A 16,570-nucleotide genomic window follows, 5' to 3' on the forward strand; every position below is an offset into this window, starting at 1 on the left:
TGAAGCCCAGGGTAGAGCTGACCCCACCTGTGAGCATTAAGTCTCTCCAGCTATAGGCAGAACTGTGATATGAGGGTAGAAAATATCAGATAGGAATGTATTGCATCATTAAAGCTTAGTTTGCACAGAGGAACAAAAATATATACACAGAGCAAACTGTAGCATGAGCAGTTACATAAATCATGCTGATCTAACAAGCTTCAAACAACTGAAAGCCAGGCCCTTATCTTGTCTGGAAAGACTTTCTCTGCTTTGGGTTGAAGCCCTCTTCCCAGGTGGAGTTGAGAGCAGACTTCTCTCCAACATTAATCTCCAATAGCTAGGTAACAAAGGTAAACTCAGTAAAGACATTACTGTCTTCCTGGGGAATTGGAGGGTGAGCTACAATGCCTATGGAGCAGAGCTGAGTAAAACACAAAAAAGAAAGGTAAACAATCACTGGACACATTCTTCCCCCACAAACACATTCTCATCAAAGTGCTGCAGCCGCCCAATCCCAAAGGAGGAACTGGCAAGAAATACACAAATGAAAAAATAAATCCTATTCACAATTTCAATGTTTGTTGAGACAAAATAATTACAAAGCCATCAGGCCCAATTACAAAGCACACAGAGTCAATTGTCATAAAGTATTTAGAAAGCCAAGTGGAGAATCCATCTGACCAGTGTCCTTTCTCTCAAGACAATCCAGCTCAGGGGCCTCTTGCCTCTTGTTTGTAAGTCAGACAATGCACCCTATAATTGCAGTGCTTGTTCGCTCTGCCCTTAAACATTTGCGACAGAGAATTATCTCCAGAAGACCTTCTCTTGCTGCGAAAAAAAGCTGACTATTTGCCCCATTCCCACTTCAGGGAATTCTCTGTTCTTTCATAACCCTACTCCTCTCTTTCACTTACATTTTGATCTATGTAATGCACATGCCAATCTAAACTTGCTTCACAAATTTGCAATAACTAAATACATCATTTAAAATACCATGTGCATTTAGAAATTGGGGGTGATGTTGGAAGATGAATTTCAAAACTCTAACTCCATCCCCATGCTTAAAATATATATATGTGATAAATATATTTTATAAAATAAGAAATGTATATTATTAATATAAACTATATATAAATAAAATGAATACATCTATAATAGAAATAAATATTAAAGATAAAATATATATATTCATGGTGTGTGTGTATATCATATACATGCATGTGTATTACAGTAATTACACTGAAAGCTACATTTCCCAGGTACCACCTATTCCAGAATCTAACCTCTAAATAACCTGGTAATGGTTAAAAGAAATATTATGAAATATTGCTTGCAGTCATTTATTAGTGCAGTCCCTATTTATTGACATATAATTTTTCTCATTGCTTTCTAAATAATGCTTCAATGAACCACACTATTTCAATTTTGATAGACATATCTTAATAGTAAGATAAGTTTTGCTTCTTTGTTTCTTCTTCAATATTTTCTTTACTATTTTGGGCTCTTTCTACATCTCTACATAATGTTTATTTCAATTTTAGCACAAATCCCTGTCTACATTTTGACCAAAATTGCTTTGAAGTTTACATTTATTACTTAACTAACTAGAAGGGAATTTAATGCTTCTGATAAATGAACATGATAAATCATCCGTATTAATTCAGGTCTTCTTTTATAAGCTTAAATAGAATGTGTATTTTTACTTACTTTTTTTGGTCTTGATATAATTTTCTTAATTTTAATATACATTGCCAGGTAAAGTTTGCTAGTAATTGATTTATTAATTTTGTATCAATGTTCAGAAGCCAAATCAGCCTATAATTTTGTTTTCTCAAGAAGTTTTCTTGTCCCATTTTGGTTTTGAAAGTCATAGTAGTCTAATAAAATGGTTTCTTCATTTCATACGACACAGATCATTTCTTACCTTGTTTTGATAAAAGTTTCCAGTTAGCACAATCTGGGAAGGATAGATGTGAATAGTTATTTAACTTCTATTTTAGTTATTCAAATGAGTATTGATTATTATTCAGACAATATTTCACCTTAAGCCATTTTTGCTAGTTTATATTTGTTTTAAAAATTGTGTTTCATTTAAGCTTAATTTTTTGCCATAAATTTCTTCAGTGTTCTTTAATTATATTGAAAAGTCTATTTTATATTTCATTCCATACATTTTATCTTTTCTATTAATGTGTGTGTATGTGTGTGTTATCTCAATTTTGCTTGTGATAAGTTTTGGCAGACATCTGTTCATCAATCCTTTCTAAGAATGAGATCTTCATTTAGAATACCACTTTTATTAATGTTTATTCTTACCCATATGTTACTTTCTTTTCCTTTATTTATTTCCTAGTCTGTGGTTCTAGTTCTATATATTTGGTAGCTTGTTTTTAAATAATATAAATATACATATATATGTATATACATAATAATCTTTAAGAAGGAATTTGGGTATATCTTATATTTTTAATATCTAGTATTTTCTTTGTTACTCATTTTAAAATATTTCATTATTTCTTTCTTAGTTGCATCATAATTTTTCTTTTTCTTCTATGAATTATAATTATATTTATTTATATCTAGCATTAGAGGAGTAAGACATTTTAAAATAAAATTTATTACATTATAGTCATAGATTGTGACATTTGATGTTGGGTGTTGGGGATATATTTGCTACTCTTTAAGAATTATTATGCTATTATTTTTTGCAAAGTTTCCATATGTGTTTGAAAAATAAGTACTTTCTAATTTGGAGGAGTACTGTTACTCTAGATGCCTATTACTTCAATTTTAATGCTAGGATAATTTACCTTTACCATATCTCTTATCTTTTAACGTGCCTGGTCTCTCTATTACTGAGAAAAGCATGGGAGAAGATTTACTTGCTCAGTTGTTTTTTCACTCAGTTACCATGTACTGAGCAACTTCAATTATGTCATATGGAGTAAAATTGGTGAGAAATTCACCCTTTCAATTGCTTACGTGGAGAAAACTTGAAGTCATCTATGTGTCCAATTCAACAGGAAATGCCAAGTTCTTTCAGTGACCTACAAAGCTATAACTGTTTGAAATGCGGACCTATTGCAGTCTAGAGTAGAGAAAGACAGTAAGCTGACTTTATTTGGAAAAGATCATCATCAGTTATTATGGAAACCATTTACAAGGCTGTTGTAATTAAAGTGAGAAATCGTGGCTTGGTTCAGGGTAGTACTGAGAGAATGTTGAGAAACCATTGTGTTCCATATGCTTTTTGAAACAGTGCTAATAGCATTTTCTGTTGGATTGGATATGTGTTGTGTATCAGTGATGTCTCAAGTTTTTTGTGCCTGTGCAATTGGAAAGATAGATTTGACACAAATTATATTGTATAATCATATAATAATCTATTAAATCACTGAATCATAATTTATGTAACCTACCTTCATTGTTTTCAAAAGTTTCTGTGCCATTATATTTTTAAGTGTTCCTTGTTAAAGCATACATTTATACTCTTTTAAGGAAAGAATGTGATCTAATAACATTTGTTTTAGTTTCTATTATATTTGGACTTATTTATGCTTTGCATGCTGTTCTTTGCTTGCATTCTTTTCTCTGTGACTTATATTCAATCAACTAAGGTTTCTTCTTTTTTTCCCTTTGCTGGCTGTGCACTATATTTTTCTAAGTTCACTTAGTGTATTTATTTACTATATTTATTTACTGCATTTCATTAATTAACAACTAATTTAAAGCTTACACATATTAATTCCATGAGCTAAGCGCGACCTAAAGTTGAAGTATATTTTCCCTAAGGGCAAATAGAGGTTCTATTACTGGAAGTTGGAGTGGAAGAAAGTTGAGTAGGAGGGTTAAACGTATGTAGCGTTTTCTTTAATCTCATCAAAACAATCTCTTAAGTTAACCATATGTCAGATTTAACTACAAAATTCCACTTTGATTCTGCATGTAGCACAATGATGATTGCCGTATTAAAATGTGCACGGATAGCAAATATTCAGAATCTTTTCCATGTTCCGCAATGTCATTTAATTAAAATTCATGTGAAAGACTTTGAAATAGATCAAAAAGTGTCTTTTCATTGAAAATATATGGAGTTTGTGCCTTCCATTGCCTGGGTTATTTAATTATTTTACTATTTGTAAGACGTAGACAATGAATAGCAATGCAAATTATCTTTTTTCCATAGAAATATGAATATATTTGTCTGTTGGAAGTGTAATTTTTACCCTCCCTACCCACACACAAAATTTAGTTTTGCACATATAAAGCAATTTTTTTTCATACTCCTGATTGCCTATACATGCTTTTTGGAGTCACAGTGAACCAATTTTTCCATTTTCCTGGCTTCCTTATTAATTATTTACTCAAATAATTATTTGAAATGTGTTAAATTTATATTTATACTGGAATTACAACTTTAACTGTAAAATTCATAATGTAATAACTGATGCTTAAAATAGAGGGTTAGGTATAAAATTAAAAGTTTTTCAGTTTTATGGTTTTTAATCCTAAATTTAAGGTTATTGATCTTTTTTTTTTTTTTGACCTGTTATTTTTGATCAGCCAGCATTGCAGTTGAAAATTTGTTGGGATATTTATTTTTCATATACAAGCTTTATCTTTTTTGGAAACTTTTATCATTTGTAATTTACAAAGTGATTCTGTCAATTATAATCTATTCTCTTCAGTGCAGAGCAGGTTCTTTTTATGTGAAACCTCAGTTTTTCCAACAAATCAGAGAATTATTTTAGCTCTTTTTTACTTCTTAATTTGTCTCATTCTTTACCTTTCCTCAACTATATAACTTTTCTTTCATATTTATTGGCATGTGGTTTCTTTATGTTTAGGTAGAGTTGTACCAGACTTAGAGATATTGGATAATCTGTCCAAGCTCACAAATGGTGAAAAGTGACAGAATTGGAATTTAGAATTCAGAAGCTCATTCCTTAACATCAAAACTTTTAGATTATTTTCTGTATTGTCTTATAGAACCTAGAACTATAGACAGGAAGCTTTTAGTGGTTAGTGGACCTTAAAGTCAACAATTTTTTGTATTTTTGTCATGGATATAGAGATCAAAAAATCTGAGAAAAATGGAATTTCTGCACCCGTCCAACTAAGTCTACACTTTCATATTTTCTCATTTTATTTTCTGGAGAAAACAAGTCTAATATGTGCTCATATGTCTCCTTACATAACTATATCAAAACAAATAATAACCTTGATTACCTAAATAATTATTTAAATAGAGATTCAAAATTGTGTTTCTACTGCACAGAAAATTGCTAATGTTTAAAAAATATGACCACCAAAGAAAACACAAATTCAGACACTGAGGTCTCCAATTAGAGAAAAAGTACAGGTGACTCAGGCATGACAATAGCAAATTGGAGGGAGTTAAGTATTTCTTATGAATCAATAAAAGCTCTTTTATTAAAAGCTGTTATTTGTGCAAGTGTATAAACAAAACTAAACCAGGGTAATTTAAGTGCTGAAGCAATAAGCCCAGAGAAAACGTGGGTCACAGTATTTGGAAAATAAGGAAAATATTGTCAACCAGATCAGAACCATGTCCTTAGCTATGCCAGTTATCACTAGATGCTTAGTGAGAGGAAACCTAGTATCTGAAATGAGAATCTTGTGTACGTCCTTTATGTTTGGTGTATAAAAGTATGTGAACTACACTTGACATTGTTCCTCTTATAAATGTCAATCCAGTCATTCCTTTTAGTAGTCTTTGAAAAGCTCTTCATAGAGAAAGAAAAGAAAAGAAAACAAAACAAAACAAAAACAAGCCTACTAATTTAGGATTACAATTGTATAATTCTTTATCTGTTTATACCTGAGTGGGTTGGACCCACATGACACTAGAGCAGATAAAAGCAGGGAACCAGTGGAATAATCTTGGAGAATTCTCTTGAGCAATTTTGTTTTAATGTGTCACATATTTCTCTTTGTGTAGTTAGTACATTGACATAGGACAAATTCTAAATGTGATTACTCTCCTTTTGATTATCAACTGGTAAATAATATGTAATTTACTTTTATATATGACCATCTGCAATTTTTTCCATCTCTTTAAACTGCAGAAAATATCTCTAACATGGGGCTTTTGACGACATCATCTCAGAGTTTTTGCTGAAAGTAAAGGAAGATAAAAGCAAATTTATAATATTTGCACTATGAAGGATTAAAGTTAACTCACTAAAAATTTACAGGATAAGTCTGACATGATCTTCTAATGGGTGTCTAATTTTCACACGTGGGTTTGAAATTATCTATGACAAAGTTTATTGATGACTTTGACTTATTGATAATTACCTACTTCTTTTTCAAATTAGAATTTTTCTGAACCTTTCCTTTTCCTCTATCTTTTTCTTTTCCTTAAATCTGTTAGCTTCTTCTCAAGGACTGAAGCAGTCAGGAGGTGAATGTTCTATCTTGGTTTAACTAGCCCCTCAGGAGTGCTTCAGAGGTAGAAAAAAAGGAGCATAGACTCAGTGAAGGACAAAAGGAAAAAGGACTACATGTGGTGAAAATCAACTTATGATCCCTGGTCCCTTGTGATACATTATAAGACACCTTACTGAAGACTAATAGGAAATGCTCTGAAAGTTTCAATTTTTGTGTTCCTACTAAACCAAAATTCAGTTCATAAAAATACTGCTAACATGTCACATGGAAAACATACAATCCCTACATAATTTTGGCACTTGTGGGGATGTGGTTCATTACTTTCTGCTGGTTAGAATTTAGGTAGTTTGTTAGCAATGGGCCGTGTTTTAAAAGTTTGGAATCTAGTGATAGAAAGATACAGGATTTGCAGCAGCAGTTTTATTTAAAAAATTCAAACAACTATCCAAGCTTTTTTTTTAGTTCAATAGGGAATTTTATTAAAAATCTTCACTACAAATGTGGACAGATAATGATATTTAGTAGATGTGTTTGAATTAATTAAAATGTTTGTTTGCCAGATATTTGTAAGTCTACTATGTACTATGAGGATAAAATTAATGTTTTACTTTTGGTATCCATAATCTAATAAGGAATTTTTCATTCTCTCTCTCTCTCTCTCTCTCTCTCTCTCACACACACACACACACACACAGACACACATACACAGATACACACAAACACTGTTATTGAAGATCAAATGAGAAAAATCCCTTAAGAAAGTTTTAACATGCTTGAATTAGGTGATTTCAACTTGAAGGGTCAAAGTTGTTGTTGAAGATGTAACCCTTGATTTCTGCTGAAATTTGAGGGACAATTAAAGAAAAATCCTTTCAAAGTTTTAACAAGCAGAACAGGAATTCTACCTCTGTTTCAGGGATTTAAAGAAGAAAGTTGTATGCTATTTTTAAAATAAGACATTCTCTGAAAATATTCAAACACATTAAAATGATAGCAAGTCATTTTATATAGCAACTTCACAATGATCATTGGTTTCAATGGATACATCATCTCCAATATCAATTTATTATGATTTTTGTATGACTATTAATCAGTTTAATTGAATTTTCTATCACAGGAGGCAAATATCAATCATAGGTGTTTTCAACTACTTGTTCCAAGTTCAAAACCAACTGATAAAAAATGTACATGGCATTTTATCTAGGTGAGTACATTAATGTCATAGAATCTTGCAATATTAAGTTGGAACAGACCTTGAAACTTCCCCTAAGTGTGTTAAATGCAGGCAGATGGAGGGTAGGTGACTTGTCAAACTCCTTAGGTAATTGCTCACGTAATATGTTCTCAAAAAATATTTCCCAAATCCCAACCTATTGCAATTTTCAGAAAGAGAATTAGAACACCACAGGGAGAAAAATTTCCTTTTCCAAATATGTCTCTACTAATAAATCTAAAAGAGAGAGGTGTGGAGATTAATCTTTATATCATATTTGCATTAGTTATTAAAATGGATTTAGTGAATTTAAAAGGCAAATCATTTTCTTCCAAAGATAAGTGGTAATTTTGAGTTATTGATTATTTTTGTCTTTTTTAAATAGAAATACCTTAAAGGGACCTCAACGTGTATGAAATATAATCATCCTCCTAAAACTTTTTAAATATAAGAACTTAAGACAAAATAAAATTACAAAGAGATGCAAAATTTATCAGACTCATTAAAATGAATTCAGAAATATAAATATAAAACTATTAAAACTCACTGCTTGTGGGAATGTGTTACCAGTTGGAATCATTAAATGAGGAAAAATAAGCTCTGTGTCTTTCAAGATTTTGGTTGGAGGGAAGGAACACATGGGCCCTGGAAAAACTTGCTCTTAGATTAATTAGCAGCTCCATCATTTTCTAGTCTTGTGACCTTGGGCATTTTTAGTCCTCAAGTTCTTCATCTGAAAATGGATAACATTCAATTATAGTTATTGCAAAGGTTAATAAAATATTCCCTACAAAGAATTTGGCACAGTGCTTGGCTCTTGTTAAACTAAATAAATGACACTTATTTAGGGGTTCATCAAACTCAATTATTGAAACACTTTAGGACGTGTAAAGTGTGTTGAAGGATATTCCCTAGACACTACAATCAGCAGGTCTGGAAAACAAAAAAAATTAGAAGAGAATGAAAGATAAAATTATCCTTGTAGAAAGTAATCTCATACATAAAATCCACATCCTTAAATGATCAGATAAACAAATGAAGTTTATTCTGATAATGACTATGTATGTTCACCTCTGCTTAAAGAAAGAGAACTGATGAATTTTAGACAAAGTATTTGTACTCTCTCCTTTATTGATTTTGACCTCCTACTTCCTACTATATTGCAATTTGATTTCCACCTCTACCCCATTGCTCCAGCAATTCTGCCATAGGATGGCTACACCTTCTAATTATCAAAGCAATGGACCATTTTCAGTACTGGCCTAACAGTATTTGCATGCAGTGATGACTGTTCTACTTTAATCTCTCCCATCTCATGCACTTTACTTATCCTCTCTGTGCGTCGTTTTATTCTCTATTAAAAAAAAAGAAATAATAGGACCTACATGAAAGTCTATTTAATTATTAAAGGAGTTAGTGCTTATACAGTACTTACACCACCTGAAATATAGTAATCATTCAATAAGTGTTAGTGATTGATGATTTCCTACTAAACCGCAATTGTTGCTTCTCCTCGTATCTCCTTGACCATTCACTCTCTGGATGATCTTCAGCCATCGACAAGAAAAAGGTAGTGAACCCTAAGGTTATGTTTTTACTCTTTTCTTTATTCTGTTCTTATGTGTATCTGTTTCCCTAAGTGAACTCATTTATCCCCAGTGCTTCTTTTGCACTCCATATATTGTCAGTTGCCATGGATACAACCACTTCCTAGTCCACATACCCAAGCCTCTCACTTGAAGTTTTAATCTTTATTTCCATCTGATTTCTGCACACATTTGCCTGTATACTTGTGGAAATCTCATACTCAATGTGTTGAAAATTAAGTCATTGTCTCTTGATCCAAACTCATTCCTCCATTTTATTAATTTATCATTTAATAATGGAGTTTAAGTCATAATAATTCAAAAATTCTTATTTAAAGATATCATATTAACAATAATTACAGCTAAAATAAATTGAGTGTTAGCTCTAGACAAAGCACTGGCTTAATACTCACATAGTCCCAGGAGTTACACATACCAAGTTTTATTTTTTCACATCCTAAAAATACCTAGCTTCTAAGTTACCTATTAATAATCTCTGTCACTGTTAGTTTCTGCCATCAACTCTTCCTTCAAGTCTTTCTCTTAAATCCATTTTATATATTTCTTACTAAGTTTGTGTTTCTAAAATGTACACTTGGCCATATCATTCCACTGCATGAAATTCTTCACTATAACTTCACCCCATAACTTACACCATAATATTAAGTTTTTTTAATATTAAGCCCAGTAAATAGTCCTTCACCTTTGATCCCTGCTTATCTTTCTATTGCATTCTTTCCATTCTTTACTGCTCCTCAAACTCCTGCCAACCAAGTAATTTCTGTTACTCTGAGTGTATTATAAACTTTGCTATATCTGTGCTTTCCCTGTGAGATTTCTTCTACATTAGGAAATCTTTCTCTTTCTCACATAGTAGTCCTCATTATAGCCCACATTTATCAAGGGCTTAAAATGAGTCACACTGTTCCAAGCTCTTTACATTGATTAATGCATTTGTCCTAAAAACAATATTATAAGGTAGGAACTATTGTTAGCTTTAGTTTATAACTGAGGAAACTTAGAAAGATTAAATAAATTTCCAAAGTTAAAGAGCTTTTATGTGACAGAATCGATGCTTTTAATCACCCTTTCTTTCTTGGAAATTGGTTCAGTCTCATCTCCATGGCATCCTGAGCTTTAAGCTCCATTACCTATGGTTTTCCCACAGTGTTTAGGATATATATCGAGTAACCCTGCTCTTGTATTTATGTAATATGTCTACCTTTCCCTTTAAACTCTCAACCTGCAGTGATGGAATATATCTTTTAAGTGTATCAAATGAATGAATGTAATGAATATTCTTTTATCCAAACTGGGGTTTCCCTGGAGAGTGAAGAAAAAATAAAAAGAAATAGAGTTCATATTAGAGGGAATATGAAAAAAAGATACTTTCTTCCTATTTATAACTATTTATAGAATTTTGAGGAAAAAGTTATTAACTAAATGGTGGACATCTTACTGAACATAAATGCTTGGTAATAGAACACAAAAAGAAACATTTTCAAACAGTGTGCACTTATAAGTGAAAGTTCAGGAATACGAGACTGTCCTACTTTCTGTTCATACTTGAAAAGGAAAATGATGCCCAATAGCCACATTGACTGGGAGGAAGAGGTGGATTGTATGGAAGTGTTGGTAATCAAAGCAAGAACCATCTCATTTTAGAAGTCAAAAGCAGGACTGATTCTGGAGCAGCAGAGTATTCTGAGGAAAAGCACTGGTCAGGGTTTAAGGATACAGAGGTAGTGCCCGAGGGAGGGGGTGCTCTCTGACCAATGGTAAACAAGGCCAAGATCTGCAAAACTTAAATAAGCAATAGATTAAGTTGAGGGAAAATGTCCCAGTAAAGGAGAATATCCAGTTAAATGACTGGAGAAGATACTAGGTCAAAAGAAATAGAAAGCACCACAGAAAAACCAGTAATACACTTTGGAGTCTTCATATGGTCACCACAGAAAACTCAAAACTCTTGCCAGATCTTGCAGACATGGAACTTTATTTACTCTGGCAAATTTAATATCAAATAATTATGAGATCAAGAGATACCATTATCTTATCTATCAGGAAGAAAAAACAAGATGGCCTGTTTTATGAAATCCCTATATGTATGTATTCATAAAATCACTTAGAAGAGTCATACAGAAAATTTTGAATAAGCCACAGCTCTCAGTACAGTTGTGTACACAGTAATCCCTTATAAAAATGAACTATTTATTGAAGTTGCTATTATTTTAAAATGATTCAGAACATTATTAACAGGGAAAGTTCAAAACCAAAAGTGTCACTTGAGCTTGTTCTTAAAGGTCAATATTTCAGTAAATGGGGAGATGGGAAATTCAAGGCAAAGAAAATGTCAGGATGAATCAGAAGGTAGACTATGGAACTGAATTTCTGGAGGGCAGATAACAATGCAAGTTTACATGTTGGTGCTAAAACTCAGTAAAGAGGGCTTATTTAAATATAAGTGAAACAATTTGGACTTGATCTTAGAGGAGCGAAGAGCTACCAAGGAAATCATAACACCCTCTTACTCTTGACATCAGCCACCAGGACATGGTTTTGCCCCATAAGAAGCAGCTGGATGGATGATTAAACCAATGAACAAATTGTTGAAAAACGCTATCTGGGATAGTAACATAATATGAAAATTATATTGGGAATATAAATCTAGTGATAATGTTTAAGATCCAGTTGGTGGGAAGAGATCGAAGTACTGAAGACTAGATCGGTTGTTTAAACAATTCAGGCATGAGGTAACAAGGACAGAATTGGCACTGTGACCAAAAGAAAGGAAGCCTATGAGAAATAATGTGAAGAAAAGAAAGTTTGCTTACGTACTAAGTCATCCGGTTTTATTATATCGGGTAAGATTCTCCATAACGCTACTTCTAGTGCTTTATCTGTCTCTATTTACTTTCATTAATTGATTCTTACACTATGAACACTGTGTGTGGTTTTTTTGTTGTTTGGTATTTTTATTTGTTTTTTAGACGTAAAAATTACTTTCTAAAAGCATATATATGTGCTTTATGTATTATATAATATTATATATTATATTTTATATTTGTAATGTATATAATCTTAATTCTTACCTAGCAGAAAATATCATCGAGTCTTCTAAACTTTTAAAGCTAATCTATTCACGTTTTATTTCTACTTCTTTTTTTAAAGCCAATGATAAAGTCACAGATGTAAAATAAATGCTTTTAAAAATACAAAAGTTACAATTTCGATAACAAAAAATAGGCAATGATTACAAAAATCTACTGTACACTTTGCCAAGGTCAACAAAATGAACGACAATATGAAAGGGTCAATCTTCAAGTACATCCTTAACAAAAACTCTCTCGGGAATAGAAAAATCATCATTTAAGATGTATGTTTAATTCTAATCTGGACACCAGCTATAAGAACAAAATGGGGGGCAGGAGTGTAGATTTAAATATGTGGGCACCAGGACCTCAAGATTAAACTTCTAAAACTAGCATTTTTTTTAAGCTCGTTATTGTGATATAATTGCTTTACACTCTTGTACCAGTTTTTGAGGTAAGCCAAAGTGAATCAGCTGTATTTATATATATATATCCCCATATCCCCTCCCTCCCACAACTTCCTCCCACCCTCCTTGTCCTGGCCCTCTAAGGCATCACCCATCATCAAGCTGATCTCCCTTTGTTATACAGCAACTTCCCACTAGCTATCTCTTTTACAGTTGGTAGTGTATCTATGTCTATGCTACTCTCTCACTTCGTCCCAGCTTTCCCTTCACTCCCCTCCCAACCCCGTGTCCTCAAGTCATTTCTCTGCATCTGCATCTTTATTCTTGCCCTGTCACTGGGTTCATCAGTACCATTTTTTTAGATTCCATATACATGAGTTAGCGTACAGTATTTGTTTTTCTCTTTCTGGCTTACTTCACCCTGTATGACAGTCTCTAGGTCTATCCGACTCATTACATATAGCTCCATTTCATTCCTTTTTATGGCTAAGTAATATTCCATTGTATATATATGCCACATCTTCTTTATCCATTCATCTGTTGATGGGCGTTTAGGTTGCTTCCATGTCCTGGCTATTGTAAATAGTGCTGCAATGAACATTATGGTACATCTTTCTTTTTGGATTATGGTTTTCTCTGGGTATATGCCCAGTAGTGGAATTACTGGATCACATGGTAGTTTTTAGTTTTTAGTTTTTTAAGGAAACTCCAAACTGTTTTCCAGAGTGGCTGTACAAACTTACATTCCCACGAACAGTGCAGGAGAGTTCCCTTTTCTCCACACCCTCTCCAACATTTGTTGTTTCTAGATGTTTTGATGATGGCCATTCTGACTGGTGTGAGGTGATACCTCATTGTGGCTTTGACTAGCATTTTAATTCAAAATAAAATGAACATCTTTAATAGATGACAATTGTATAAAACTATTTTTTTTCTTGATAGAAATGAGATGGGACATTTCTTAACAATAACAACTTAGTAATCATCTAAGAATAATTATGGAGATACTCCCAGCCTCCAAACCTACGCTCTAGTCACTAGTATAAAACAAATACTTTCCATGAAATTATCTTTCACATTACTAAAATACCCTCACTTACTTGCAATAATTTATGCTTAGAATATTTCACACACTTGCTTTTAGATGTGTGGAATTGCTGGAGCTGAGATTTTTGAAAGCACCTATATTATGAATAGTTGAATCTTTGCAGAGAGATAATAATCTTTTTACTCTACATTAATTGGATGTCTTTAAGCATATTTGATCAATTATTGTAACAGTGATGCTGGTGGTAATAAGGGGTACTCTCAAATTTTTTCCTTTTAAAAAAATATATAATCTACATAATGCTAAGTAGTAAATATGTCACATTGTACACCACTTTCTTAACAAAGGATAACTGTTTTCTGGCCCAATTTGGAAGAAAAGAACCTAACTAATAATGGTATTTACTACCTGTTTTATCATGGATAAGCTACAACTAACATTTAAATGATAGTTTATGTGATATTAAGCAAAAAATGAAAATCATTATAATTCTACCAAATGAAACAGACAAAAAAAATGAGAGGAATTTTTAAATGAGCACAACGTAGGTCTATGATATTGGATTTTCAGAGCAAAAGGCACCTACGTATAATATTTCTTATACTACAAATACGAATTTCAAAGCAAAGTAGTTGCATTTTTTCAACGATTTGTAGCAAATTTTCAGGTAAATATGCAGATGAGCTAGAAGTTCCCTTTGCTAAAGTGCACCTCCTGACCAAATCAGCTCTGGCCCAACTACTGAGCTTGTCCCAAGAGAGTGGCCACCACTCATGCTCATGCTTATTCACTCACTGTCTGTACACCATCAGCAGTCAGAGAGGACAATGGGTGTTTTTTTTTTGTTTTTTTGTGTTTTGTTTTTTAAACCAAATACTTCATAGAGGGGACTGTTGAAAACAACAATCTTAAATATACTCTCTTCTAAAACTCCAGAGAGTAAGATAACCTCATTATTTTTAAATGCTGACGATGTAAAGGGTCCACATAAATTGAGTTGTATCAAGTGTATACTTTTTACCTTATTATTCACTTGATGTGTTCTTAAAATCTCTATGAGAGAAGCAGATATCTTCCGCATGTATTCAGGCAACAGATTCAAAAGAAGAGTAGCTATTGAATTCCATGAAACTTTTTTTGTAAATTTAAATTATTCATTATCTGTATTATTATTGCACTCATATATTGCCCAGAATGCATCTATAGCAACTCAGCAATAGTGACTGCAACAAAAGTAAGGGAAGTGGGACTACAAAGGATTTTATTTCCTTATTAGATAAGAAAGTTTGTATGGAGGAAACACAAACAACTGCAATTCAAATCAGATTATATATGCTTAACAGTTATGTAACCTTATGTAAAATTAAATCTCTCACCACTACAAATCTGTAAGGAATCAGAAGAGGATTTACATTACACAAAGTCTGGACAATTGTTGCATTCCGCTCTTGAAGTCATCCTGAGTTAAAACAGCCATTTTTCCAAGACTTAAAGAAAAATATATTTTATAAAAGGGATTATTTTTAATCACTGAATACATCATTTTTATTATGAAGACGGAAACAAGATACTTTTTTCCACTTTCAGTTCACTCTGATGAAAGAAAGAATTCTCTCTTTTAACTCCTAACAAATGCCACATTTTAAAGACTAGAGGAATTATCAGTAAGCATTCTTTCTTCTTGATCTAAGTTATTTTCCTCTAAAATATGTCAAGTAAGCTTTTAAAGATGCAGGGAGGGGACTTTTCATAATTTTTTCTCTCAGTAAATTTTGAGGTGGATTTTTAACTTCTCTATGGTCTTCCTCTTCCTTTTCTTTCTATTTTGTTTCATCCTCCTCACTGTCTAGAGGCTGAGGAATAAGCTGATAACCTACAAATACATAAGTGTTGGTCCACGGTTTAACTCTTTTTTTTTTTTTTGGGTGGAGCCCTTTAAGGAATTCCCTTGGCCTGCATCTCATTACTTATGGACTGTCTCAGCGTGCAGGGAACGGGGATACCAGCAAGTTCTGTAGATTCCAGACAGCACCGGTTGGTGTGTGTGGGTGTCCCACAGACTCTGGTTTGCCATTATCCTCCTTACTTGGTTGCACAAGTAAGTGGAACAAATGTAACAGCAAGGATATTTTTACTTTCCCAAGTGTTTTGTTCAGTTCTCATAACTTGTGTTAACTGACCTTCTACAGGCATGACTAGAATGCTTTTAGTAATATTTTCATGCAGTTCTCATAGTGTTTCTGGACTCCAGCTCCACAATAATCTCGATGATACTGATGACCCTCAGATGCTCTCCGGGGGTAATTACCAACCACAAATGTAGGCTCACAGAACTCAAATCCTAGCAGTGCTTTTCTTTATAGGTTCTTGTTGGAATATCTTCATCTTGAGACAGACACATGATTTCGAGAACAGCAGGAACTGTGTCAACTTGCTCATGTAATTATGTCGATAAGCTGCTAGGAGATCAGGGTGACCTAGCCATGCCCTGCACCTTCCCTTTCAGATGGACAGTACAGGTCAGGAAGCTGATTATCAAACCTGTTACTATTTTTGACCAAGCTCTCCAGGGTTTTCTTCGTTTATTCCACCACATCTGAATGAAGGTCAATCCCGTAATTTTATTCCTCGCAAATCTCTTCCACACCCAAGCCAGTTCATGTTTGAGGGATTGAATGTTTTTTTCTGCTGACGACGTGGAATTTAAGTTTCCTTTGAAAAATGCACTGCGGCGAGGCGGTCCGTCGACTGGCCGCAAGAGGGCGCAGGTGAAGCACTAGGCTCGGTGGGTCCGTGGCAGCCATCACCTCCACTACTGAAGGTTGGTA

At 33.1% G+C, this 16,570-nt stretch overlaps 1 pseudogene; it reads right to left on the bottom strand.

Moving 5' to 3' along the window:
* Nucleotides 1-15,433: 15,433 nt before the first annotated feature.
* On the bottom strand, nt 15,434-16,360 carry LOC130848085 (protein-L-isoaspartate O-methyltransferase domain-containing protein 1-like; annotated as a pseudogene).
* Nucleotides 16,361-16,570: the final 210 nt, after the last annotated feature.

Source organism: Hippopotamus amphibius, chromosome 3 (genome assembly GCF_030028045.1).
Source record: "Hippopotamus amphibius kiboko isolate mHipAmp2 chromosome 3, mHipAmp2.hap2, whole genome shotgun sequence".
Lineage (NCBI taxonomy): Eukaryota > Metazoa > Chordata > Mammalia > Artiodactyla > Hippopotamidae > Hippopotamus > Hippopotamus amphibius.